The sequence below is a fragment of the Euprymna scolopes genome, chromosome 39, assembly GCF_053919585.1.
Source record: "Euprymna scolopes isolate OS-2025 chromosome 39, ASM5391958v1, whole genome shotgun sequence".
In the NCBI taxonomy this organism is placed as follows: domain Eukaryota; kingdom Metazoa; phylum Mollusca; class Cephalopoda; order Sepiida; family Sepiolidae; genus Euprymna; species Euprymna scolopes.
In genome coordinates, this window is record NC_136520.1 from 18,127,939 (window position 1) to 18,138,025 (window position 10,087).

Sequence of the window (10,087 nt, forward strand, 5' to 3'; positions counted from 1 at the left end):
AAAACACCATGAGACTACCTACATGTGACACTTACACTTCTGTATCATCGCATCATTGAGTTGAACCGGACAACAATCCCATAAAGTTCAACAGCAATAAACCAGACTTAGAAATAAATCAGACTTAATAAAAAAAAAGACTCAAGAATAAATTCAACTGGCTATCCCATGAAACAACCGACAATAACAGAACTAATAACAACAACGGTGACATCAAAAAATCACAACTAACTCGCTTGTCACACATCTGACTAATACACTAATACCTAACGAAATTGATCTTCTCAGCCAAGTTTATAACGACACAGAAAATAAATAACAAACTAAAACTCAAAAAGGAAACACAATTCTGCAGAACAGCATATCACCTGAAATGGCTATCCACCTTCAAACAAAACTCACAGGACACGCATGCTTCCACCATGAATAACATCTCTGATTTTCCTACATATAAACCGGACCGCACATTACACCTCCAAACAATCCTGAGCTGGACTTTAAAACCGCAAGACTTAGACACAACATGCTAGACATCATCCAACGAAAACAGCTTAACATCACACCCAACATCACTAACAATACAGCACCGCAATATGCAAAAAAGAAAGATACCCAATAAATACATGTTAAATATCATTACAAGAAACAGCAAACTTGCCAGAATTTAGCACCTAATAAAAACACTAACCTAATAAAAACACACAAAAAACTGCCCATCTACACTAATCAGACCCATAGTTTCAAGCATAGAGGGACCACTATACAAAATATCTTGGCTACTATCACAGATACTCAACCCCCTGCTTTCTACTTATCAAGGTCATGTTAACAGTTCGGAAGAAGTCATCCACGGACTACAATCATCAAGAACCCAGCAGATACGCCTTCAGCCTCATAATATATGTACCTGCACACTCACCTAATCACAGAATACATCTCCTATAATCATCTACGCTGCTTTAATCTCACCACCACTGGCATACATCAACTTCTAAGCATAATAGTAGACAACACACACGTCCAATATAAACAAAAAACATACAAACAGATAGCATGCTTTCCCATGGGATCCAGACTTCTGTTAATGACATGCATGAATGGACTAGAATAAGACACATTACATAACTATCAACATGTTCTTCACACGATATGTAGATGATATTCTCATCCTGACAACATCTCGCGAGGAAGCTAATAAAATATTAACTTCCAAAATGAAGAATCACATATTAGAACATCCAACTACATCCGGACACCTATCACTACTCAATTTTGCACTCCTCATCACCTAAACAGGTCAAATAAAAACTAATTTCTATAGGAAATTTTCATAAACTATAAGTCGGCACTGCCTACCCAAGCAAAAATAGGTTAGGGTTAGGGTTAGGGTTATGCTACAAATGCAAAAAAAAAAAGTAGGTTATGCTACAAATGAAACAAACCGCATTTGTAGTAGATGCACGAATGAAACGGACATGATCACATCCGTCAGAAAATTCCAACAAGTCCTCAAGCAAAATGGATACCCCAAAAAAACCTACAGCGCATTAGAACATCTAACAGAAAATAACCACTTACACTATCTAACACATGCTTTCTCAAAATACCACATTTTAGTGATAGGATAACAACAGCCATACGCAAGACCATTTGTTTTTTTTTTTTGTGTTGAATGTAATATTCAATCCCGGGCGAACACCGATTACAGAAAAAAAAATAATAATTTTTTTTTAGTTAATATTTTTATGTGTCAAAATCTTGTTGTTGAGATACCATACGGTCGGGGGATAAAAATAGAAATCGCATGCTAAACTTCAAAGCGAAAGATTACTTAAAACATTTTTTAACCAAAATACGCTCGCGTTTGAACTAAACGAGCCAACACAAAATATTCCGAAACAGAGATTGGAAATGTCGGTCGGCTTGAAATGTGTTGTTTGACAGGTGAAATGTCGGATCGTTTTTGATCTGAGAAACACACACACACACGAAACAGATCAGGCCTGATAAAAGAATTAATGACGTCAGCCCAAGGTTCGACATGAATTGTTTTCAATATGAATTATCTAAAAATGTCTTTTGAGCGCTAAGGGGAATTCTGACATGTAAAGAATATTTCTTTTAAGAATCACACGGATGTTTTTACAAAACAAATAATTCAAAGGGGAAAGAAGATCAAACGGATATTTTTAAATAGATGAAAGCTGGTGATCTATTACAAGCTAAAAAATAATATTTCCTCTGATTATCAGTTGATAATATGGAAAAACCCATTATCGAGAAGGCGGGGTCATGCAAGTTGGGGAGGAGTCAATTTGATTTTGGAAATTGGGGGCGGAAAAATAATACCTGCCACAGGCCAAATTGGCCAATGAGAAGGAATCAGGTGGATTGTTATCAATCAATTTGATTGGTCGAAGACGAACGTAGGCGTCGTCATTATTCAAGGGTTTTACTATATAAGATCTGTAAAACTCGATTTAATAGAAGAAGAGAGAAGATAGAGAGAGATCTTTGGAGCGACAGAGAAAAAGGCCTCGGTAGAGGAATCCAGCCACCCAACTTCTCTCTCCCCCTCGCTGGTCGCCAGAGAGCTCAATTTACAACTTAATAGAATTCAGAGGACCTAGGAAGAGACCAGCCAGAACACCTTAACGATAATTACAACGGTCCGCGACTCCGACCGAGTATTTCAACAACAAGAAGCTCATTTACAAATCTAATTGCTTGCTTCCATTTAATCTTCAATTGTACATACGTCTGTAGATAATCATTTATGAATTTCCTAAATACATTATATATCAACCAACCTCCGGAGTTTGTTTGCTGATGTGCTGTTGTTCCATGTAACTTTATTTCTTTTACTTGCCACTTGTGACCCTGTTCCCGTCAACGAACACCCAGTCAACAGGACGACCAACTAGACGATCAAGAAGAACAGGCCTTGAGGACCGTGCAACCGAGAAGAGTCCTCCAACGCCTTGACGAGGACTCACTGGGTGACGCGACGTACCAACGGTTGGCAGACCTGGTTGCCCAGTCGACATAATTAATTACCCGGTGACTAGGATGGTCATAATTGGGCATCGACCCAGGGTTAAGATCATAACTGGGCCGCGATCAGAGGGTTAAGGTCGTGTAAGGTCACGTACAAGGTTACAATACAACTCACACCCACCGGTCCAACATTAAGACAACACCTATTTAAAACCAAAACTACACCAATAAACAAACCATGTTCATTATCTAACTCTCCATAAAAAACACAGGACTGTGCAAACGCGCATATTCCGTGTATCAAATCCAATGCATCATATGCAAAGAGTCGTAAGTACAATCAGCCGTTGCATATCCGAATCAAAGACCACCAAGAATTCGTCTTTTTACAAGCATGTTTCTTACTCACACGACCAAAATAAAAATGTAATTGTTAAAATACTTACAACTGAAAGGGACCAAGAATCTTTTAGATTAAAAGAATCGATATTGATAGAAAAATTAAAACCAAAATCGATAATAGAACAGAAATATTCAAAATCTTCATAATAAAGACACAAGAAGATTAATTACTTTCCTTGGACAAGTTAGTGTTAGTTTCCATAATTCAAAAAAAAAAAGTACCTAAACAACGTAATTTTAAAAATAAGATTTAAGCAGATTAATTACTTCCCTTGGACTGAATTACGGAATTATTTTCCTTGGATTAGAAAACAGAACTACAGAATTACTTCCCTTAAATTAAAATAAAATAAAAAAGATAACAGAATTACGTCTCCTAAACAACTAACGTAATTTTAAACTTAAAAAATGGCGTTTCAAAACAAAATTAAAACTTAACTGCCAACTTAAATCAAACTGAAAGCGTAAAGAATTGATATACATTTTCTACCTCTTGAGAACGGGAGTTGCTCCTGAAAATATTTGAGGAATATATCATTTACAGCCGAGAATATACCATCTATAATCAGGCAAATAAATGAATATTTATGAAAGCTATTGAATTATTTATCATTATATTTTGTTTATTTATTTATTTACAACGACTGAATAATTCCTGCATTGACACGCTTTCAAACACACTTTTTATCCGATAAGAAATGGCTCAAGCGAACTACGACATATTTTTTAGTAGAAATTGCTTTTACAACGAAACAAAATTCTAACTTTGTTTTGTATGCTTTGAAAATGAATTTTAATTTAATGTTTTCATCTCTGGCAGCCATCTTAGATTTTTATTAGTTTTCCTGTGTATGAATTTTCTTTTTGCACAAAAATGAATGTTCATCATTCGCTTTACAGATAAAAAAAAATAGTTTCAATGGAATTTAACGAATTTAAAAGGAAAAATGGATTAAAACACGTCGATAATTTAAAGATAAAAATTGTCAAAACGAATAATTTCTGTCATTCGTTTCAGCAATTTTTAATCTTTAGTTAATGTTTTAGATGATAACTCGCATTCATAGAATTTTTGGCGCTTGTGCAGTGTAGCTAATGAGAAAAACAAATTTACAACAATTTAGCTTACTAAACACAAAAAAAATTAACCTTCTATCAATAAATCAATTTTCAGTTTTTTAACATTCTTTTATATGGTGTTTTTTATATGGTGTTTTTTTATATGGTGCTTTTTATATGGTGTTTGTATATTTTTGAGATGAGGATTGATAATTATTTTTTTGTATCATTTGTATTTTTTGGACTATTGTTTTCATCATTCTTACCAATAACATTTAGTGTGAATGCACCTGAAGACGGTTGGAGGTTACATCGGCCGAAACGTTGTGGAAAAAACAACCATTTTTGCTTTTTAGATGTTGTAATGCTACATAAAAAAGCTTCGGAAAATAAAGGTGGGGATGGCTGCTTTCCTTTATTTGATGAGAAGGTTCGCTGTCGTATGTTGAACAAGCGAAAAATTCAAAAGTACACAAAAATCATTGTATTTTTATTTCATTTTCGATTCGATATGAAACATCAAAACTTCACATCAAATAAATGAAACAGTCATGTTGAAAACTTATTGATGAGACTTTTAGGCTGCGTTAAAGAATCTAAATAAAGAGAACAAAAAGAAAAGTTTTAAACTGAACAGTTATGAAGAATATTGAATTTTCTTGCGTTTGGTAAAAGTTATTTGTTCTGAAATTAAAAACTTTTTTTTTAATTTACTTTTTAGTACTCCACATCAAATGGCTTCGCATCTTTTCTGGAATGATTTTCATACAAATAAAATAAAAGTATACCACCAGAACTTTATTTTGGAAAAGAAATGCAATAAATAAAACTATACTGCCGAACTTACTTTTGTGAGGAGAAAGAAACGCAATCAATGAAAGTATACCGCCGAAGTCTGTTTTGGGAAAAGAATGAAATAAATAAAACTATTCCGTCGAACATTATTTGAGGAAAAGAAATGCAATAAATAAAACTATACTGCCGAACTATATTTTAGAAAAAAATGCAATAAATAAAATTATACCTCCGTACTTTATTTTGGGAAAAATGCAACAAATAAAATTATACTACCGAACTATATTTTAGAAAAAAATGCAATAAATAAAATTATACCTCCGTACTTTATTTTGGGAAAAATGCAACAAATAAAATTATACCTTCGAGCTTTATTTTGGGGAAAAAAATGCAATAAATAAAATTATACTGTCGAACTTTATTTTGGGAAAAAAATGCAATGAATAAAACTATACTGCCGAACTTTATTTTGGTAAAAGAAATGCAATAAATAAAACTATACTGCCGAACTATATTTTAGAAAAAAATGCAACAAATAAAATTATACCTCCGTACTTTATTTTGGGAAAAATGCAACAAATAAAATTATACCTTTGAGCTTTATTTTGGGGAAAAAAATGCAATAAATAAAATTATACTGCCGAACTTTATTTTGGGAAAAAATGCAATGAATAAAACTATACTGCTGAACTTTATTTTGGGAAAAGAAATGCAATAAATAAAACTATACTGCCGAACTATATTTTAGGAAAAATGCAATAAATAAAATTATACCTCCGTACTTTATTTTGGGAAAAATGCAACAAATAAAGTTATACCTTCGAACTTTATTTTGGGAAAAAATGCAATAAATAAAATTATACCTCCGTGCTTTATTTTGGGAAAAATGCAACAAATAAAGTTATACCTTCGAACTTTATTTTGGGAAAAAATGCAATAAATAAAATTATACCTCCGTACTTTATTTTGGAAAAAATGCAACAAATAAAATTATACTGCCGAACTATATTTTAGAAAAAAATGCAATAAATAAAATTATACCTCCGTACTTTATTTTGGGAAAAATGCAACAAATAAAATTATACCTTCGAGCTTTATTTTGGGGAAAAAAATGCAATGAATAAAACTATACTGCCGAACTTTATTTTGGGAAAAAATGCAATGAATAAAACTATACTGCCGAACTTTATTTTGGGAAAAAATGCAATAAATAAAATTATACCTCCGTACTTTATTTTGGGAAAAATGCAATGAATAAAGTTATACCTTCGAGCTTTATTTTGGGGAAAAATATGCAATAAATAAAATTATACTGCCGAACTTTATTTTGGGAAAAGAAATGCAATAAATAAAACTATACTTCCGAACTTTATTTTGGGAAAAATGCAACAAATAAAGTTATACCTTCGAGCTTTATTTTGGGAAAAAATGCAATAAATAAAATTATACTGCCGAACTTTATTTTGGGAAAAAAATGTATTAAATAAAATTATACTGCCGAACTTTATTTTAGGAAAAAATGCAATAAATAAAATTATACTGCCGAACTATATTTTAGGAAAAAAATGCAACAAATAAAATTATACTTCCGAACTTTATTTTCAGAAAAGAAATGCAATAAATAAAATTATACCTCCGTACTTTATTTTGAGAAAAGAAATGCAATACATAAAATTATACTGTCGAACTTTATTTTAGGAAAAAATGCAATAAATAAAATTATACCTCCGTACTTTGTTTTGGAAAAAATGCAATAAATAAAATTATACCTCCGTACTTTGTTTTGGGAAAAATGCAATAAATAAAATTATACCTTCGAACTTTATTTTGGGAAAAAATGCAATAAATAAAATTATACCGCCGAACTTTATTTTGGGAAAATAATGCAATAAATAAAATTATACCTCCGTACTTTCTTTTAGGAAAAATATGCGATAATTAAATTGAAAATCTGAGAATATTTTGTTGATATCATCTATTTATTTTATAATTATCGAAAATAAAGACTTTCAACACCTTTTTGCGTTTTCTTTTTGTATAAAATAAAATTAAATATATCCCATATTACCCATTGTTACACCTACTGTGTTCCGAAATTTATAATGGGTAAAATAAATTTCGAAGTTTATCCCATACAAACACAGGTATATAAACATATACACAAATCTGACTTTATATAATGAGCTAAATATGAGATGATGTTTTGTTTTTTGTTTTTTACATCGAGTTTGGCCACGACTATCGTAATAGATTGCCGTAATTTAGTCTGCTGACGTCATGAACCTTAGCCCTGTAAAATCTAGTCATGTGCCCACGGCTTAATCAGAAGTAGGTATACATCATTTTTTTTTTTTTTTTTTTTTTTTTTTTTTTTTACATTTTAACATGCCTGCACGATCCAAATTGCCAAGAAACTACGAAAAGGGTCCGAAAGTTACTGTTTTTTCATTTCCGAAAGACATGTGGATGAATGCGATAAAAAGAAAAATTTCACGCCATCTCCATACAGCAAAGTTAAGTTATGAAATATTTAAGACTAAGAAAAAAAACGTATGTTATTTCAAATGTTTACCTCTTTCTTATTATTATTACATATTTTTTTTCAGAATGTATTTAACAAAAGTAATTATGGATATAAAAAATGATCTGGCATGTTATTTATGCTATGTGCTGAAATAATAAATTATTACTTAGAAACTAATTATGTAACATGGGGAGTGTGTTGTAAATAGTCTGTACTTTCACCTAACAATTTAATAAAAGCGATATCGTAGAATTTGAATTTTTTGATTAAATAATTCTAAAAATGCTGATGTTCATCGAATTCCCTTATAAACAATTGTTGTCGCAAAGAGAATGACAATATTACTAAATATATATATATATATATATATATATATATATATATATATATATATATATATATATATATATATATATATAAAGCTGAATGTCTATGTGTGTATGTGTGTGTGTCTGGTCACGAATAGGCTCCTATATGGTTGACTATTTTTTTAAAAACTGATTGCATATAATGATAGAAGATGTATCGAGATACAGGAATGGGTATGTTTGATCTGGCAGAACAGTGGTTCATTAAAATGGTGTTCGCGCCTTGTCCACAAAGTATGGAAATAAAAAAATTTTAAAATTTAAAAAATAAAAAAACGTTTACAAGTGTTTTTGATATAGATGTACATAAGAATACTTTGATGGGTATGTTTTAACTTAAATAGGGATGATATAATAAAATTGTGGGATCTGCGTTCGCGCCTGGCCTCCATAGAATGGAAATAGGCACAAACTTTAATAAAGACTTTTCTGCGTAAGAATACTTTGATAATTATGTTTCAGTTTGAAGAAATATGGTATAATAAAATTATGGGGTGTTCGTTCGCGCCTGACCTCCATAGAATGGAAATATGTCACAAAGTTTAACAAGGTTTTTTAATATAGATCCACAGAATATTGTGATAAGTTTTTCAGTGTGAACAGGTATGGTATAATAAATTATGGGGTTTATCTATTTTATTTTTACTTTCATCATATTTTGCTTTGGTTTTGACACCCCCAAATTCGAAGCTATCTCTTTACAACCCTTCCTTTTCATAACCTATCATACTTTCATAAATCAGAGTCCATTTTCTGTAGATTGTTTTTGAACCCAGTCAACGACAGGTACCTTTGCTAGTATATACATATAAGACAAATTCAAACTTTTAATTAAATTCTAGATTTATTCTAGATTAAATTCTAGATTTTTAATGTTTGAAATATTTCTGTAAATTTTGTTTATACTCACATTATTTGTTTGAATTTAATTTTTATTAACTTATTGCTCGTTTTTCGCTTAAACAAATTTATCGTCCGTTTTTCAGTTTGGATTCTTAAAAATATTTTTGTTCGCTTTGATTTTAAAAAAATATTAGTGTTCAAAATTTATTTTCGTTTTAATTTTTAAAAAACCATTTAATTTTAATATTTGTTTATTTCCTTCATTCATATTTCATTAGGTATGGACAAAAATGGACGGATAAAGGTAAGAGAACCAAGTTTTATCATAATTTTTTGCTTCCGACTACTAAAGTTAAGTTCCAAAGATGAAAAAATATTTGTACACGTGAAAAAAAAAGTTATAAAAAATGTTTTCACGGCGAGATAACCAATTCAGCTAAATTTTGAAGTTAAATAAATTCATTGTAAAAATTCTTTAAAAGATAAATATTAGTTTTCTGGGTCAATTTCAAAGATAATAAGTAAAGTCCTAAGATATTGAATTAAATTAAAAAAAAACACCTTGTTTGACCAAAAAAATAGCTTAATTAGCCAAAAAAATAGCTTAATTAGCCAAAAAAATAGCTTAATTAGCCAAAAAACGAGCGCTTTTGCTCTTCACAAAAATGGAAGTTTTGTAAACACGGAATATACAGAAGCCGAAAATTTCAGCCAGTCGAAAGTGTGAAAATGGCGCCATGTAATTAAAAAGAAGGAAGGAGTGCTGTTTTTTTTTCTTTTTTTTTTTTTCGCAGACGTGCATCGGTACATTCCTATCTTGAATGTTTGTATCATTTTTACCATTTTTTAATTTAATTATTTTGCCATGTTCCTGTTTTTAAAATTATTTTTTTTATTATTGTTGAAAATTATATAAAATTTATGCTACGCCGAAAGTTTGACATTCATGCAAGCAAGGAAAGTATTAAAAAATCTTATATATAAAAATTATGCAAAACCTCTAATTAAAAAAAAAAGTAGAAATATTTTTTGCTATTATAATTTTTTGTGTGAAAATATATAAACAATGCTTAATGCAATGATAATATCGGTAGTTCAA